At 40.9% G+C, this 17,339-nt stretch overlaps 1 long non-coding RNA gene across 1 annotated transcript; it reads left to right on the forward strand.

Moving 5' to 3' along the window:
- Positions 1 to 5,842: 5,842 nt before the first annotated feature.
- LOC134158104 (uncharacterized) lies at positions 5,843 to 11,085 on the forward strand. Its single transcript, XR_009962589.1, has 3 exons — positions 5,843 to 6,177; positions 6,544 to 6,605; positions 6,702 to 11,085. It is a non-coding gene; the product is annotated as an uncharacterized LOC134158104 (long non-coding RNA).
- Positions 11,086 to 17,339: the final 6,254 nt, after the last annotated feature.

The following is a 17,339-nucleotide window of genomic DNA, read 5'->3' on the forward strand; positions in this document are numbered from 1 at the left end:
TGGTCATGTTTCCTCATATTAGTAATACGGAAGTAAAACTTTGCAGTCCCTGCATACAGAAATACTGGAATTTGGATATTACTTACGTTAAAAAGCAATGACACCCAGAGAAGATAGTCTGAATTCTTGTTACCACCTTGCCTTTCTAGTCTCGTCTACCTGCAGGTGCTTCTGAAATAGAAATCTTTTGGATGCATCCCATGGGAGTCAGTGGGGGAAATGTTTTCTCCTGTGAGATTCAGGCGCCAGCTCTTTGGGGATGTTCAGATTGTATGTCTAGACGAGATAACATCCTTTTCTGAACCCAGGAGCTAACCCCAGGGGGACCTGTTATTCATGTATAAAACACCCAGAGAAACTTTTGCTGCATGGAGCTTCCTTTTTCTTTCCCTCCTCCCCCGTGGGAATTTGCTTGGTTTAACCCTTTCATCCCTATGAAGCAGAAGCTTCCCTGCTCAAAGCTATGAGTGTTTATCCTTCCACCCTTCAGGGCTCAGTACTCTGCACCTGCAAAAACAGCAAGGCTGGCTGAACAAAGCCAGGTGAGCCTTCAGCATCAGCTTTAATGTGAAGCCCAAACCCAGAGAAACCTCCTCTTTTCCCCATGGAGAATAACAGTTCTTGGACTAAATCTTCAGCCCTGCCTATAGTGCCCCGACAGCAAAAAACACCTGGCAATTTGCCCTAAGAAAGCACCTGGAATTGCTCCTGAGATAGGGGAATATCTAGAGTGTAAAAGAGTAATGGGTATATGCAAAGCACAGAATGAATAAAAAATACCTTATTCTGATCTACTTTCAGTGACATCATGCCCCTAGAAAGTCTCATGAGGTGGTATAACATTGGAAAGGTTAAGGAATGGCTTGCATTCTGAGTTACAGTAAGTGATGGCAAAAATCTCAGTGTAAAACCAGTGAATGCCATCCAGACATGTACTTACTGCTTTTTAGACTAACCAAAGGGCTGCATACACCTCTTTTGTGTTTGCCATAGCCTTGTATAGCCCATGGACAGATGCTACTGATTTTACATGATTTAGCCTGTTGTACAAATTCAGCAGATCTTTTTTAGCCTGGTTTCACAATTGGTTCACAAAATGGTTTCACAGCGTTTTTTTGTACTTAATCTTCAGCACTGAATTGTGACACACATCAGGTTCTTGCAAGGTCCTTAATATGTTGAGGCCAATTTAGTGTTTCTGCTTCCTGTTGTTTCTCCTCAACATATTGTCCTTTTTTGCCTAAGGCTTTAAGATTGGATTATAATGATAAGTGTAGGAAAACACAAATCAACACAGAACAGTCTCCCTTCAGATATCTACTTTGATCTGTATCTTGCAACATGGAAAGAGACATCTGTCCACAAAAGTGTTTGTTCCAACAGCTCAGTTACTGAAAGACATAAGGCAGTTGTGTCTTTATAAATTCGGGTTGGCAGAAGAAAGGAGGGATTTGGTCCCTACAGTGACCTTTATATCAACAAATAATCTGAATCTTGGATGTTGCTGATCATTATTTGTGAAAGGCACTTACAGGCAACAGTACTGCCAGCTGTTATTACATCTTGACTCTGAGTCGGAAAAGTCACTTCTAGGCAGGTGGATCCAGCACCTATCGCCATTTAGATGGACAATGAAAGAACAAGTGGCAATGGAGGACGAAAGGTAAGAACATGGGATTAAGTAGGTATAAATTATATTTATTGAAAAAAACAACAAAATTTATTTTCCTACTCATTGAGAACTTCAGGGTTTTCACAACATCACATCTGACTCATCATGGTAACAGAGGCCCATGGTTAGATCTGAGTAGTAAAATTTTTGCAGCAACAATATAGAAAAGTCAAACATTTTTAATAAATATTTCTACATTTAGTAAAAAGAAGTGGGGGTGTTGCAGTCCTACGGCATGAGAATACTGAACTCGGATACTAGTCCATTAGTAACTAACCATGGCTTTAAACAACTTCATTGGGGGATAAACATTTTGAAATCAGTACTCCTGGATAACTTGCACCCAAGAGTCCTAAAAAGGTTGTCTGAGGAGACGTCTAGCCAGCTCATTTTAGTTTTGAACAAATCTTGTCTTACCCAGTAAATTCCAGTAGGCCAGAGCAGCTAATTTTGTGCCAATATTCAAAAGGGCCAAGTAAGATGACCCAGCTAATAGTAAGTCAGTTAGCTTGATACCAACCTTAGGCAAAATAAAAATCCCCACAAACCCAGGAGACAAATAAATAAAAATTAGAGAACAAATCTACTTAATGTCAGTCAACATGGTTTAATAGAAATGGGTCATGTAGAACCAATACAGTTTCATTCTCTGATGACATGACGAGATCACAAGTTTGGTTAGCAAATGTCACTGCTGAAAGATAATAGACTGTTGTAAGGACTTCATCTTGCCCACCATACAGTCATGGTTTCACCCCAGCCAGCAACAAAGCACCACACAGCTACTCACTCAGTTCTCCTCCAGTAGGATGGGGGAGTGAATAGGAAGGGTAAAAGTGAGAAAACTTGTGTGTTGAGCTAAAGACAGTTTAATAGGTAAAGCAAAAGCTGTATACACAAGGAAAGCGAACCAAGGAATTAACCACTTCCCATCAGGAGGCAGGTGTTCACCCAATCCTACGAAAGCAGGTCACCATCGTGCGTAACAGTTACTTGGGTAGACAAATGCCATCACTCTGAATGCCCCTTCCTTCCTTTGTCTTCCCCCAGTTTTGTATACTGAGCATGACACCATATGGTATGGAATATCCCTTGGGTCAGTTTGGATCAGCTGTCTCAGCTGTGTTCCCTCCCAGCTTTTTGTGCATCCCCAGCCAACTCACTGGTGGGGTGGGGTGAGGAGCAGAAAAGGCCTTGACACTGTGTAAGCACCACTCAGTAACAAATGAAATAACCAGCACCGTTTCCAGCACAAATCCAAAACATAGTTCCATACTAGCTACTATGAAGAAAATTACCACAGCCAAAACCAGCACAATGTTCATTTCCAAAACAAGTTGCTCTGTCCAATTCCAACAAATTCTGCACTAAATGAGAGCTGATTAAACAGATTTACAACAGAAGCTTGTGAATTAGGTCACTTTTGCAAATGAAGGTTTTCTAGAAAAGTTAGAAGAGGAGATAAAGGAATCAAATCTTTCTCTGATATTATCCAATAGCGTGATCAGATAAAACTACAAAGAGTTGCCAGGAGTGTTTACTTTTTTTTTTTTTATTTTAATTTTTTTAAAAAGCACAGGACCGTCTTCCCACACACAAACACTGCTGCCATGCAAGGAAGCAATGAAAAAGATGAAAAATAGGTAAAAATCTGAATCTTAGCCTAATTTGAACTTGTTTTGAGAACAAATCCAGTATTTCAGCCCCTAACAAGATGTTCTGAGAATATTTTTTCCCTCTTGAAAATGAAGAGAAACTTTGATTAAAAAGGTAGAAATGTAGTGATCAAAATGCTTGGTAAAATAAGCCCATTCAAGTGAACTGAATCCTTGACAAATAAATAATTTTGGAGAAGACCGTTTTCTGAAAAGTGGTGGCTCCAAAAAGGTCATAGTGGGGAGGTAATTGAATATGTGGGAAAACTGTAGTCAGAGAGTAGTTATCAATGATTCACTGTCAAAATGCAACGGTATGGGAGTGAAGTTCTACAGGGATTTGTTCCTGCTTCCTGTGTTATTTAATTTTTATTAATGACTGAATGATGGAATACAGAGATCTGTTATTAAGTTCGCAGATGACACCAAGCTGGGAGTAGCTGTAAATGCTGGAAGACAGGAGGACAGTTCAGTATGATTAAAACAAATTGGAGAAATTATCTAAAAAGAACATAAGGTGGTCTTCAGTAGGAGTGAGTACAAAGGTTCATTCCTTATGCAGCAATTATCATGTTCCTAAATATGAGGTGGGTAATGCTTTCTGGGTAGTGAGGATCTGGGGTTGCAATGGAGCAAAATCTAACATGGGTCAGCAGTGTTATAATATTGCAAAAAAAGACAAACTGTTGCCTGCAATATATGTGCAGCTCAACATTGACAAAGTCTTACCTCAGGGCTTTTCCAAAGTCGTATGGGTAATTTTGAACATGTGATGCCAAACAAGATGCAGATTGACTGGGCAAAGTTGAGAGAGGAATGATAAGGTTGGAGGGCTAGAAAACATGACCTTGAGAAAGAGATGTTGTTTATCTTAGAGTGTGGGTCAGTAAAAGGATGCTGAAGAAAGGATTCTCTGTTCCTCCATGTTCATGATAGACCAAAGTCATGGCTTAAACAACAGGAGAGGATTCCAAATAGGAATGAGGAAAAGAAGTTTTCTAATTGAAAGATAGTGAATCTCTCGAGTGTATTGCTTAGGGTGTTGTTCCCCTGGGAGGATTACTGGAGGTCTTTACGAACAAATTAGAGAAACATTTGTAGAGCTAAACCAGCTGGAATCAATCCTGAGTTAGGGCCGGAAGACGGGCTGGAAAGGGATCTTAAAATCCCTGTAGTTTATGAACATTTTAATGAAAGAAACAATGCAATAGATGTTACAATAGTACAGAAAGGAGTGCAGAGGTAGAGTCATGACTCTCACTGCAGGGGTGAGGTCTATATGCAAAAGGTGCCACTGCTCCTGCTTTCTTCAGCAGAATGATGTAAATTATGATAGAGAAAACGTTTCATTGAGGCTTAAGGTTTGCAGGGGAAATATAAGCTATTTGTAAATTTGATTCTCATATGGGTAATAATTGCAGTCAAAGAAAGTGGGAATATTATTAAAATTAATGAAAAATGGTTTCACATCGTCAAATAAAAATATTTTATTTCTTGGTTTGAAATTGTATTTTATTTTTAAACTGATCTTTTTAAAGACAAAAGCTTCATAGAAGATTCTTAAAGTGCTGAATCACTCCAAAACAAAGACTCATTTTTTAATTTGATCCAGAATTAACTTGAGGATTTTTTTCACAAAAAATAAAGAAGGTGAGAAAAAACTCAGTCCAAAATAAAATGTTTTTTTCCCAAGCAATATTTTGGTTGGTGGTGGAACAGAAAAAGCTTTTTATTCCCTAGTTCTATTTGTCAAGGTTTTTGCGACTTGGGAAAGTCTTGATTCATGACACCTGTGCACCAGCCCATTTCAACTACTTCTCTCAGGGCAGTCTTGATTAAGACTATTCTTTCTCCTTTGGACTGCATACTTTCTCTCTCATCTCTCAATTTGTAGTAGCCAGGTAGGTAGCTGGGCAGAGGGCCCAGCCCTCACACAGAGGGCATAAAAAGCAATGAAAATTTGGAGTGGTGAAGATAAGGGCCTTGATGGGCCAGTACAAGGGATAACAAAGGAAATGTAGTGGCCTCTGACACCTAGGAAAGTATGGTGGTACTTTTTCTAAATCTCAAGTTGAATAGGTGTATGATTTATCAACATTTTCTTCCTTCCTTCCTTCCTTCCTTCCTTCCTTCCTTCCTTCCTTCCTTCCTTCCTTCCTTCCTTCCTTCCTTCCTTCCTTCCTTCCTTCCTTCCTTCCTTCCTTCCTTCCTTCCTTCCTTCCTTCCTTCCTTCCTTCCTTCCTTCCTTCCTTCCTTCCTTCCTTCCTTCCTTCCTTCCTTCCTTCCTTCCTTCCTTCCTTCCTTCCTTCCTTCCTTCCTTCCTTCCTTCCTTCCTTCCTTCCTTCCTTCCTTCCTTCCTTCCTTCCTTCCTTCCTTCCTTCCTTCCTTCCTTCCTTCCTTCCTTCCTTCCTTCCTTCCTTCCTTCCTTCCTTCCTTCCTTCCTTCCTTCCTTTTCTTTCCCATCAAACACATCTTGTGGATATCTCCTGTCAAGTGTACTTAATTTGTCTTGTACTTTTCTAACCCTTCAGAGAGGAGCAAAATTATACCCTCTGCCTGCAAGCAGTCTCATCAAGCTTCCTTCCACTTCCTTCTCTGACCTAGCACTCACTCCACAGCCTGCTCTTTATACTTAAATTAGAGAGTCTCACAGGTTTGTGGGTTTTTTTTGAGCCCTCTTGCCTGTTTTCATCTCCCCCAGACCCCCTTAGTCAAGCATCTCCATGAAGAGATGCCAGACTTTTCCTCTCTAGTAACTAAGCTGCTGCTGTTCAGGGAAGAAATTCCTTTTGAAGTGAGGGTATCAGACTTTGTCTAACAGCTGTGGAGACTCCTGAAGGACACTTTCTGGTAAGAAATGCTGTGGGGTGTTGCCTCTGTATTTGGGGGCCTATTTTATTCTGCAGTTGTTCACTTGTGCCTTTAAACATGAGCCTTGAAGAGGGCTCCCGCTTGAGGCAACTTCTTTGTAGTTTATTTATTTATTTGGGGTTTTTTTTGAAGTACAAGGTGCCTGTCTTCTCTCAGGCAACACATGTGAACTCAAGTGTTTGAGTTGCTTCTTGCTTGCACCAGGACTCTAACACCAGCTGTGAAACTCTGTGAAGCAAACCAATGTAAACATGCTCAGTACCATGCCCTGTGCATTTCTAGATATATTATCAGGCTGAATGGGAAAAGGAGTATTTAAAAAAATTCTCTGTATCCCCTTCCCAGGCAAATCTGTAAAGCTTACGTTCCTCCTCCACTGCTTATTGAACATGGCTTCTATCCTACAGGTAAGGGAAATTAATACAATTGTTTGTCTTTACATCACTCTGCAGTTATCATTTAATTCTGTGGCCTGTTAATTCAAAGACTCCAATTCATTTTAGCTTGTCCCAGAAAGTTACAGAAAGGATATAATTCTGAAGGATGTTGAGAACAAGCCTACTTTGAGGTCCAGCCCTGGGAGCTTTCAAGAGCTGTATTTTCTGAATGATTCCTCCAAGTTCAGGGCATGGAAATAACCTATTCTGGTGGTCAACAGATGAAACTCCTTTCCAAGCATCTGCAAAGAATTCTAATCCAAATGAGTCTTGTGTTGCCCTTCATCCTCTCTCCAGACTTTACTGCCTGTTTTTGCATCTGAGTTTTTCCACAGCGTGAGTTTTGTTTGGCGTCCTGATTAAGATGTCAGGCCTTAAAGCTTATATTTATCTGATTGCAAACATGCTAAGACACAAGAATGAACAAATACATTTGACTGTCCAGAGTATAAGGAACTGGTATTAGTTTATCAAGGTTATTTCCTGACATCATCACTGGCTTCTGGAAGACGTGTCCCACTCTCAAACAGAACAGAATATGGATGATTTCGAATGCTGGCAGGACCACTTTGTCTTCTTCTCCTCCATCACCTTGTTGAATTGTCCAAGGAATGTACAGGAAAATTGTGACAATGAAGTAAATTTTTTCTTGAGTAAAATGGGGCATAAATTGTCCTTCAGAAGGGCTTTGAAAAGAAAGAGCAACATCACCCAGGCCAGCAAAAGGATTCCTGAGGATAAATCTGGCACTGGGCAGGCATATGCATTTCATCATAAAGTCTGTGAATACAGTAGATGGCATAGAAGGTCTCTTCCCAATATAATGTATATCTCACATGACACAGTATGCTGTTCTGTTTCTCCCTGAATTATAAAAGCAAGTAATTCAAACCACCTGAGAGCAAAAGCAAGGTGCAAGGAATCTCTGTCTTCAAACAGGATGAGAGAGTGCTAATGAAAACCAAGAGTCCGGTGTAAGCGTGTTGCAAAGAAAAACTGCCTCTGAAAAGGGTTTTATGTTCCCCTGAAGCCAGGAGTAGCTGCATTTGTACCAACTCCACAGCCTTTCTGTTATTGATGTGTCTGAGTCGTCTTTGAAAGCCTGGCTTTTTCTTCTGATAGATAAATATAAACCCAGATTATATTCACCCATCTGCAAGAGAAATCATTATGAAATTAACCAGTGATCAACCAAACCACATGGGAAGCTCAGAAAGGTTTTTTGGGCTCTTTCAAATGGCTGGCTCTTCTGTCTACATCTGGATGTGTTTAGCTCTGAAATATAATTTTTGGTGCTGATCACTTCTGGGTAGAACATACAATTAAGGTATTTGAAAAATAAACATTTCTAAACCACTGATCGTTGGGGAGATGGCTTAGAAACGACAGCCCATTTTCCAAGAAGGCGGTTGGGAAAGGGAACCTGAAAGCTTAAGATAACATTAAAAAGGAAACAGAAGAAGTCCAGGGAGGGAAAAGAAAACAAAAGAAGAAAAAGAAACCCAACAAACAAACCCACCCTCAAAGTATTTTAACTGCTTCTCTAGACCTTTCAGACTAATGTTATTTGAATTCTTTAAGGAATCCAGCCTCGTTTCTGTGTATTTCTATGAATTCATGCTGCTACATGAGGAATGTGTTACTGAGAAGTGGAACCTGCAACAGTTTGAAAACAGGAGACATTTGCAGTGATTGGAGGAATTTAATCCTCCAATCTTTTGGACCTTCAATATCAAATTTCAAGAAGGAAGGGTAGCAGGGCTGAAGCCCCAGAAACAAATTTGGACGTGCCTCTTCCTTCTGGTACCCTACTGCTAACTTCTCTTTCCCACCTAAACTCAGCTCACTTTGGCTCACCTCCTACGATCCTCAGGCAGCTGCATTTTACTTCTTAAACAATTCCAAAACTGTTCGTTGCAGAAGATATTTGCCTGGTGCGTTCTCACCTGAAAGATGATTTTAAACCAGAAAGTTTGGTAGAGTTCCATTTTGTCTATTTTATCAGTTAACCAAGAAGATAAGAGTCAGTAAAAAATAAATACCATATGATTTGGTGGCTGGTGCAGGAACACAAGTGTTCAGGAGTGAGCCAGAAATGAACAGCTTTGAACTCTTGCAGAGTTCAGATATAGATGTGAATGCTGCTGAGGCACTACTGTGTAATCCAGTTAAATCAAACCAAATCAGGATCTACATCCTTGATTGAGCCTTCCCCAAGCCTCAGGTGAAGAGGTAAAGCCCATCTAGCAATAGTACTGCTACTGTAATCAGCAGTGTTTTGAAAATAATTGGATAATAAAAGCAGAGGATATAACTGGAGTTCCTTGAAGTCAGTGGCTGCCTTTGACTGAGGAGAGAAAAGGTTTTGGATCCTACAAAGGAAAGTGATGGAAAGGCCAGCGTAGAAGCCTCCAGAATCTGAGATAAGCTTTGGCTAAGCCTGTTAATACTTGGATGCTTAAGCAAAGATAACCTCCAAGCTTTTGGCAGCCCTGCCCACAAATAGCTGAAACACAGAAGGACCAGGTAATTACCTAATGTGGTAAGAGCAATTATGGCAACTGTGTAAAAGGTAAAGCAAATTTTACCTGACACCAAGGCTTGCTCTCACATCTGGGATTTTCATACCCAATGCAAGTTCTTTCTTTTCCTTTTGGATTTTAATGTTTACTGAAATGCATCTACTGGTGGGGTGAGGCTTAGCATGGCTTTGCCTCATTCCCAGTCAATGTTCCAAAAAGCTGGACTGACATGGGCTTTTGGAAAATGTGGAGTCAAGTCCCGGCTCCTTCTCTAAGTCTGTAACTAGGATGGGGAGGCTGTAATAATTCTTAATTTCCAATTTTTTGAGCTGTTGCTACTTAGAATTCAATTAGAGTAAAATCCACAGGGCTAGGCCTTCCCAGAGTTTGGGAAGACTGCATCCCAGCATTTCAGCTCTTTTAAGCAGTGTGCAGGAGTTGCTGAATCCCTGGAAAGCACCTAAGGAGCTTCCATAAACAACTTTTAAAATTATAATGATAGTTAATGACCTAATTTCCTAGCCAGCCAAAATACCTGAGGAATCAAAGTCCCATATCTGAATTAATCTAAACTCCTGGGAGGTTTTGTTCTGGACTTCATATTCACAATTACTGCTTTCTGTCTGGCATTTTTTGGGCCAATTCAAGACCTCAGTTTAGATACCCACACAGTTACAGATCGTTATTTATTTTCTGTAAAATGCCAGAGATTGCAGCATTGTGTAACAGGAAGGGATCTCAAGAGAAACACTATTTTACTGCCCTCCAATGAGGCAGATGTATATGCAGAACATACTGTATAAGCAGCATATCCTCCTAAATTTCTAGTTCCCATTACAGTTATGTGGTTCTTCATTTCCAGCCCAAATTTTCTTTGATGTAAATTGCAGGGGTTTGCCCCTCATCTTTTTATTTGCTATAGTATAAGAGTCACCATCAACCTCTTTATAATGACTTGCCACATATTGGAAGAGAATTTATCATGTCTCTCACCACCTTACTTTTTTTTCTTTATTCTTTAAATTGGCATGTAGTGTGCAGTTATTTCCCAAATTTTCCCTGTAACTTCTGTCTGTTCTAGAAAGGCATACAAGCTGCATTGCTGTCAGTTCAGAGTGAGACCTGTCTGTGTGGGACTCACCAGGCAAACTTATGCAAACTAAAAATCAGCATATTCTGCCTGCTCTTGCAAGACAGTTTTTGTGGCGAGTTCCTCATAATTATCAGTTAATTGTCATGAATCCCATGTTGCCAAGAATTTGAAGATGTGAAAATTGGATGCTGGTACAATTTCCAGCCCACAGGATACTTAGCTATTCCAGCAAAGACTTCAGTACCTCCCTACAGCCATATGCACACATGCCTGTGCTCTGGGATAAATGACACTAACAGAGTTTCTGACTTGTGATATCATCCCTCTTTCCTATAACACTGGATAGAGTTGGTTGGTTTGATTTAACCTTCCTTTTCTTGGAAATCCTCCTTTGCAAAAACACCTGTGTAGTTAAAAATCCCTAAAAGTGCATGAAATGTTTTCCAATAGCCTAAGACATGGATAGGAAGTCCTAATTCTAACGTAATGAGAGGAAACATGTTTTCCACTTCCTTAAATTCAGTTTTCTGTAACCATCAGAAAAATTACTACACAGCTGCACATGATAGGTACCCTTTATGCAGATGGCTTCTGTTTTTGCTGGCCAGACTTTCCAGTCTAACACTTAGATACTTTTGGTGAAAAGACAAGGTCTTGTGACCAGCTCTGGACAGTAACCATTGGACTACTTACACACTATATATCAGACAACAGGTCACCCATCTCCAAAATTGTGCTGGTGAGATGTGGCAGATATGGTGTGAAAGTCACCATGCTTCCCTCATGCTGTGCAGAAACTTGAACAATAGCCCATTGTGCATCCTCTCTAGGAGCAGAGCCATGGGCCCTTGTCATATTCTGTCTATCCAGCCAGAGAAGCACAGCTTCCCCTTTGTGGAGCTTAAGGGCAGATCAGTTTTACAGTCTGGTCGCTAAAAAAATCTCTGCATAGTTTTAATTTTAGTAAAATGCCACCATCAGCCCTTTGTGTTTAGGAGCTCTCACATTTCCTCTGACTGGTCCATGTAGAGAAAACCAGCTTCTCTTGCTAAACTGATAAAAGTACATTACAATATTTTTAATTTCACACTTACTTAACCTGTTTACAAATTGCAAATGAGGATTATGCACATTTGCTTAAGAACACATTCATTAGGAGGGGAAGTCACATAAACTCCATTCATACTGTGTTTGTATTGATTTTTCTTTTAAAATCCATCCAAATGTGAAACAATAGACATTGCACCCAGAAAAAACAAAGATGATCCATAGACTGTTAGTATTTTATAGTGAATAAACCAGATTCCTATAGCCATGTGGAACTCATGAGCTCAAATATACCACACCATGGATTACACTTTATGCAATTGTATTTGCATTTATTTGGTAGCATTAAAAAGTACAGAAGGATCCAATAAAATCTCTAAAACAGCAGGACATTAGGAAACAGCCAACTTGGACAAATCCAGGACTTGATTAGCTGTCTGTTTGGCACACAGAATCATAGAATCATAGAATAGTTAGGGTTGGAAAGAACCTTAAGATCATCTAGTTCATGGGCAGGGACACCTCCCACTAAACCATATCACCCAAGGCTCTGTCCAACCTGGCCTTGAACACTGCCAGGGATGGAGCATTTACAACCTCCCTGGGCAGCCCATTCCAGTGCCTCACCACCCTCACAGGAAAGAATTTCTTCCTTATATCCAATCTAAACTTCCCCTGTTTAAGTTTGAACCCGTTACCCCTTGTCCTATCATTACAATCTCTAATGAAAAGTCCCTCCCCAGCATCCCTGTAGGCCCCCTTCAGATACTGCAAGGCTGCTATGAGGTCTCCACGCAACCTTCTCTTCTCCAGGCTGAACAGCCCCAACTTCCTCAGCCTGTCTTCATACAGAGGTGCTCCAGTCCCCTGATCATCCTCATGGCCTCCTCTGGACTTGTTCCAACAGTTCCATGTCCTTTTTATGTTGAGGACACCAGAACTGCACACAATACTCCAGGTGAGGTCTCACAAGAGCAGAATAGAGGGGCAGGATCACCTCCTTCGACCTGCTGGTCATGCTTCTTTTCATGCAGCCCAGCACACGCTTGGCTTTCTGGGCTGCAAGCGCACACTGAAGCTGGCTCATGTTCATTTTCTCATCAACCAACACCCCCAAGTCCTTCTCCTCAGGGCTGCTCTGGATCTGTTCTCTGCCCAACCTGTAGCTGTGCCTGGGATTGCTCCGACCCAGGTGTAGGACCTTGCACTTGGCATGGTTAAACTTCATGAGGCTGGCATCAGCCCACCTCACAAGCGTGTCAAGGTCCCTCTGGATGGCATTCCTTCCCTCCAGCGTATCAACTGAACCACACAGCTTGGTGTCATCGGCAAACTTGCTGAGGGCGCACTCAATCCCACTGTCCATGTCAGCGTCAAAGATGTTGAACAAGACCGGTCCCAACACCGATCCCTGAGGGACACCACTCGTTACTGGTCTCCAGCTGGACACTGAGCCATAGACAACAACTGTTTGCATGCAGCCATCCAGCCAGTTCTTTATCTACCGAGTGGTCCATCCATCAAATTGATGTCTCTCCAATTTAGAGACAAGGATGTTGTGTGGGACAGTGTCGAACGCTTTGCACAAGTCCAGGTAGATGACATCAACTGCTCTACCCCTTGTCCATCAGTTCTGTAGCCCTGTCATAGAAGGCCACCAAATTGGTCAGGCAGGATTTCCCCTTAGTGAAGCCATGCTGGCTGTCACCAAGCACCTTGTTGTTTTTCATGTGCCTTAGCATGCCTTCCAGGAGAATCTGCTCCAAGATTTTGCCAGGCGTGGGGGTGAGACTGACTGGTCTGTAATTCCCCGGGTCATCCATTTTCCCTTTCTTGAAATGGGGGTTATATTTCCTTTTTTCCAGTCATCGGGAACTTCACCTGACTGCCATGATTTCTCAAATATGATGGCCAGTGGCTTCACAACTTCATTCGCCAGCTCCTTTAGGACCCACGGATGGATTTCATTAGGTCCCATGGACTTGTGCACATTCAGGTTCTTAAGATGGTCTCGAACCAGATCTTTTCCTACAGTGGGCCCAAGGTCTTCATTTTCACAGTCCCTGTGTCTGCCTTCCAAGACTTGGGTGATGTGGTCAAAGCATTTGCCAGTGAAGACTGAGACAAAGAAGACCGAGGCACATGAGAAATTGATTTTTTTTTCACTTCATTATATTGTCCCCCTTTTTTCAGTTTTCCTGACCTTGATCACTGTGAATCACCAGGAACTAAAACACTCAGCCAGCATACATGCTACTTTACCTGCATTGCTTTATGAGTTTGCAGGTGTCAGAACAAAATTCAAATGCTTCTTATCTTCAATTTCACAAATATAAAACCTGGGAGTGCTCTGTAACCCAAAATATTTCCATTTAGGATGAAGACTTGTAATCTTTTTGCTTACAAATCTTCTTTCTAAAAAAATGGTAATTCACTCTGTATTCTGGATGAAACATATTAATGTTGTATTAATCTTAAATAATTTACTGTTGAGACAGATTCTGAATTCCTTTCTTAAAACAAATTCCTATTGACTTGCATGTGAGCTTTGCCTAAATGAAGATGTCAGATTCTAGAATTTGTATAACTCCAGGTTTCATGTAATTAATTGCAAAATATTTTTAAGAACTAGTTATATCCAGCTAGTAGGTGTACCATCACAGGTGAAATGCCATGATGAGTGGGATGCACTACAAGTCATTTGAAAGACTACACAGTAACAATTCACTGCGAGATATGACAGGAAATAAACAACATTACACCTTCAGTGAAAGTTTGTGTAAAAAGAATCAAGTTACCATGTTGGAAAAATATTTCAATACAGAGTTTAGTGACATTACATCTTGACACCAACACTAAATGAGCCCAGCTTTGTAAAATATCCTGAAGTTGTTCAGAGCAGGCCACTGACAGAGAAATAGAAGGTTCTATTTGAGGCTGGAAATAAATTCATCACAGAAAAGGCTTCAGCTTTGCAGCGTCCTCTAGAATTGGACTGGGAACTACAGTAACTCAGTGTTGGTCACTGCCAGTCAGGTAGTTGGACTAGATGATTGTTGCAGGTCCCTTTCAACTGAAATGTTCTGTTCTTTTCTGTTCTATTGCATATAAGGGGCTGAAAGAATGCATCCAGCCACTCTGTACAAGACTGTTTCTTGACACCCAGTGTTCCTCAGTGTTTATCCTCATTGCTGTGTACGTGAAAGATATACCAAACAGGAAAAAGCACAATCCAGTAGCCAATTCAGATAGAGAACATTGGCTAGGGTTGTGGGGTGGGATATAGTTGTTATCTTGATGAGTTGAGGATGGTTTCATACATGCAGCTGTGTGCATCTGGTGTTGAGCACTCACTTTGCAGGTAGAAGTCCTACTTCTAGTCTTCTTGCATTGCTGGGCAAAAAAGTAGTTTAGTAAAGGTGTAAATAAATAAATAAATAATAATCCCCAAACCAACCAACCAACCAAAAAAAAACCAAACTCCCACACCATTTTTTGGGTTGTGACTGTCTTGCTGAGCACTTCCCTCGTCATACAATTGTCATGAAATTGCAGCCCATATGGTTAAAATACTAAACAGGATAACATTACACATTTCAATCCACAGCTGAGACAAAGCAGAGACCAGGAATAATCCTGCTCAACAGCACCACATTTACTGTCTGATGTGGGAGATGTTGATTAGCTTTTAAGTAAAAACACATTTTTTAAAGTTACATAATCTGATGCTCACATTCCCCTCCCTTTCTTTACGCTTCCCCCCCCCCCAAAAAAAAAAAACCAAACCCCCCCAAAAACCTAAATATTGTGAAAGATTTAAAAGTTCTTCAGTCCTTTGTTTTCTGGGGGAATTGGGTGCACCTGCAGCTACGTTTTTCCTTTCCCTTGTTCCCAAACCCAACATTCAGTGAAGCATATTCGTGCAGTGTGTCATGTAGAAGATCACACACTCAAGTCTTCAGAACCTGACTCAGCTGTTACTCAGTACTTCCTCTGGAAAAAACAATGGAAGTTTGCCTGAAGGAAGACTAGGAATTGTGTGAAAATAGCAGGAGATACGAGGAACTGAGATATAGAAACTGGAAGGAGAAAGACTCTCTTACATTGCTCATGACCCATGATGACCTGTCCCAGTGATTTTGTTCCTTGGGATACCACTTGCTGGGCACTGAATAACTTCCTGCTGTTTTGCTTATCTTGATTTGTTCTTCCATAGAGCTGTTTTCATACATAAGCCTTGGGCCCACACTAAATCAATTTTGTTTCTCATTGCTCTTCATGAGGTACAAACAGGCAGGACATGAGTCCTTCTATAAGGCGTTTCTGGTGCTGCCTGCTACCTGCTATCTTGTATATAGACTGTGCTGGGAATTGCTCTTGGGTTCTGGCAGCAGGAATGATTGGGGAGAACAATGTTCCCCAGCCTTGATCATGTTGCTTCTTGGAGCGCAGTGAGTAAGGTCCTGGGGTAAAACAGTTCAGCTATGGCCCTCAGGTAACATACAGAAATCAATGGAGTAAATCTATGCAAAAAAAAGAAAATCTTTTAGAAATGTTCTTAATTGGGCATAGCTAGCCTGAGTTAGTCAACATCATTTAGAGCTCTAGTGGAGCCAAACCAATTCAGAATGGTTTGGGTTAGGCCAATAAAGGATCCTAAAGTTGAATTTGAACCTCTGTTGTAAGTCATCTCAAGCTAAGAATACTGCTTACTTTCCATTTTCTTCCTCTCTCAATTTTTTTTTTTTAATTTGAAGTGTGGACACCCCTGCCAACAAACACCTAAATAAAATCAGAGGGGTTTCTCAGAAGTGCTGAGCACAAACAAATCTAATCAAAATCGGAAAAAGCTGTGGGTGTTCAGAAATTTTAGGTGCTGAAACAAGGATTTGGCTTCAGGGAGTTAGACGCCCTTGTTTGAGAACTTTTGGCTCAAAAATGTACTACCCAACCCATTGTATGAGTGTAATGTTCAGTGAAATGTGAAATGTCAAGCTCTGTTTAAACCTCTGGGAAACCAATAAAGTCCATGCACACTTCTGCAGTGTTCACCTGGGAAACTGGCCCTTTTTCATTTCTTGCAATTATTTGAGAAATAAGACTCAATGCAAGAATGATAATGTTGCTTTTTTTTTTTCTCTGTCTTGATGTTTCTTTTTGTTTCTTTTTTAACGTATATTTCTGTTTATTTATTTTCTTTATTTTTATCATTCTGGAATTCTAAGCACATGAAAGATGCCAAAGTAATAGTCCTGAAAACAATTTTCCAGGTTGAACTTGAAGGTGAAAAATCATACCACTCACCAAGCCTGGGTTCTGGGGTCAGGTCAATAGACATTATGAAGAGTCTTCTGAGGAGCTGCATCATCCTTTCTTACAAAAGTGCTTTGTGTAGTGGGCACAACTGGCTGCTACAAGCTAGATAGATAACAGCATAAACTGGAAGACACAAAAATGACCCTCATTTTACAATGACTGTAGACATTCAACTCCTTATGGTGAAGGAATGTCAAGCCCAAGGTGATCTAAATGATAGCAAGGTCTTTTCAGCGCAGGGAGAATTTCTTTGCAGAACAGAGAAGTTTTGCTCCCATGTACAAAGCCGCTGTACAAGAGGATCCAAGGGCAAGAGTTTGTGATCTTGGGGAAAGAGAGAATAGAAAGAAAAGCTGAATTTCAGGCTGTGTCAAAACAACCAAGCAGCTGGAAACAGGGCTTGGCTAAAAGAGAAAGGACGAACGTCAATCAATACAGATGCTATTTCCAAGCTTCCGAGAGGGTATTGCAGTTCAGATTTCTGGCCCAAGACTTAGACCCTTGCCCAGTAGCAGACGTGTTTTATGTACCCGATCCCCCCTTAACATTTTCCATTTTAGCCATGTCTCTCTATACTTCCTCTATTGCGCTCTGAAATTCAGATGAAACAGCTGCAGGCTGCACCATGCCAGGCAACTCCTTCTTTAATTTTTCTCTCTCACAGCAATAATAAAAAAATTAAGCTGGTTGATGCTGCATGAATGAGAAGGTTAATCAAAACCAGAC

The sequence above is a fragment of the Pezoporus occidentalis genome, unplaced genomic scaffold, assembly GCF_034315485.1.
Source record: "Pezoporus occidentalis ecotype Australia unplaced genomic scaffold, CSIRO_AGI_Poc_V1 ctg126, whole genome shotgun sequence".
Taxonomy (NCBI): domain Eukaryota; kingdom Metazoa; phylum Chordata; class Aves; order Psittaciformes; family Psittacidae; genus Pezoporus; species Pezoporus occidentalis.